Consider the following 2,542-nt stretch of genomic DNA (forward strand, 5'->3'; position numbering starts at 1 on the left):
GAAGTTCCTAGCATCCTCATGAGAAGGCCACACCCACAAGGGCATCATCAAACTGTGCACTAATTGACAAGCTGATTGACTCCATCCCTAGACTTATTTATCAAGTCGACCAGAAATTATGTAACTGCCACACCGTTTTAAACTACTATATATGAAAGTGTGACGGACATTCAAGTACAGGCTTTTATGTAGACATACGTTTTCATTTCCTTGGGATAAATGCCCAGGTGTGCAATTGCTCTGTCATAAGGTAAGTGCACTTGGTTGTTTTAAGAAACCGCCATGCTGGTTTCCACCAGCAACTGATGAGCAATCCACTTTCTCTGCATCCTTACCAGTACCGAGGTAGTCACTATTTCTTGTTTTTGCTGTCCGAACAAATGCATGCAAGTCCTGCATTCGTTATGCATGTGACTGCTAACTGCAAGTTCGGCTATTCAAAACCATCAACCACTCTTTGGGAGAAAGATGTGGCTTTCCTTTCCTCTAAGGATGTACAGACTCAGAAACCCACATGAATCAGGGTAGACTTGATGGCAGTGAGTAGGAGTTTTAGAACAAAAGCTTGGGGCCCTTGGGTGATAAAAATGGTTAACCAGCTTGGCAGCCAACTCAAAGGTTGAAAGTTTGAGTCCCTACAGAGGCACCTCAGAAAAAAGGCCTGGCTATCTGTTTCCAAAAAAATCAGCCATTTGAAACTGCTCAATGGAGCACAGTTCTACTCTGATGCTATGGCCACTGATCATTTAACAAATGTGTGGTGGTAACTCTCTGAGATCTTAACCTGCATTTCCCTAATAACCAGTATTGTTGAGTATCTTTTAATGTGTTTATTTGCTGCCCATACAGCCTTGTTCATGAAAACGCTTTTCATATCTTTTGCCCATTTTCTAATCGGGTTGCTTTATTTAGATTTTAAAGCTGTTATGTTTTATTACCAATTCCCTCTCTTGGTAAAGAAGTTCTAATTCAGTTTGTATTACTTGCAAACCTAAGATCCCGGGCAATTCACTTTTAAAAAATGATCACTGTAATATTACCTTCCATTAATTGAACACACATTGTATGCCAGGCACTGTACTGAGTGATGTACAGATTTTTAAAAACTCACTCATGCTGTTTTTATAATCACATATTATTTTGAAAACATGAGTCCCCATTATAGTTTCATTATCAAATCTCATTGCTGGCATAACCAAACCATCAGGCACTGCTAAATTCGAATTGGCTGAGTTCGCCTGTGTTTCAGTTTGTGGAAAGAAAACTGAAGCAACTGATCTCATTCCTCAGGCTTGTGTGACTCACCATGGCTGCTCTCAAAGCGAAGCAAATGTGACAGTATTAAAAACTTTAAAATTCACACAGCACATACATGTCTTGTCAATATCTGGTAATTCAACAAAGTCTACAGAACAAAATTCTGCCCCCCCCAACTTAAATCTTCTCCTAAAATAAGAAACAAAAACAAACACCAAACTTGTCACCAAATTGCCTTCTACTCAGTGCAACCCTATAGGACAGAGTAGAATTGCCCCACGGGGTTTCTAAGGCTTATAGGTCATGATGAGTTGAACCACCTTGACCACAGTGGGGTTCAGTCTTTGCAGAGCAGACTGCCACTTCTTCCTCCTGGGGGTCAGCTGGTGGGTTTGCTCCTTGTACCGTCAGGTTAGCAGCTAAATGCTTAGCCACGATGTCACTGGGGCTTCTTCCCCTTAAAAGTCAAGAGTAAAACTAAGTGTCCAGTGATAGTATCTAGCTTTTGAAAACTGTATTGGTGTGAAGGAAGTAGATACATAGGTAGGGATCAGATATTTTCATTTCTGTGTGAGGTTTATTGTGGTTGTTAGGTGCCATGGAGTTGGTTCTGACTGACCCATAGTAACCTTATGTACAATAGATCAAAACACTGCTTGGTCACATTTAATTTTTGTTATGAAATTGAGCCCACTGTGTCGATCCATCTTGTCAAGGGTCTTCTTCTTTTTGGTGCCTTTCTATTTTACCAAGCATGGTGTCCTTCTCCAGGGACTGGTCTCTCCTGAAAGGATGCCCAAAGTACATGAGATGAAGTCCCTCCATCCTTGACTCTAAGGAGCACTCTGGTTGTTCTTTCGGAAGTCGATGGTACTTTCAATATTCTTCCCCAACACCATAGTTCAAATGCATCCATTTTTCTTTGCTATTTCTTAGTCAATGTCCAAATTTCACAAGCAAATAAGGCAATTAGAAATACTATGGCCTGAGTCAGGCACACCTTACTCCTCAAAGTAACACCCTTGCTTTCCAACACTTTAAAGAGTTCTTGCACAATGGATTTATCCAATGCAAAGTGTCATTGGATTTCTTGACTGCTGTTTCCAGGAACACTGTGGATCTAAGCAAGATGAAATGCTTAACCACTTGAATCTTTTCTTCATTGTCATAATATTACCTATTGGTCCAGTTGTGAAGATTTTTGTGTTCTTTCTATCGACTTGCAATCCATACTGAAGGCGCATTCCTTGATGTTCATCAGCCAGTGCTTCAAGCTGTCCTCACT

Source organism: Echinops telfairi, unplaced genomic scaffold (genome assembly GCF_000313985.2).
Source record: "Echinops telfairi isolate 266 unplaced genomic scaffold, ASM31398v2 ScPeMD7_9;HRSCAF=40, whole genome shotgun sequence".
Classification (NCBI taxonomy): Eukaryota; Metazoa; Chordata; class Mammalia; order Afrosoricida; family Tenrecidae; genus Echinops; species Echinops telfairi.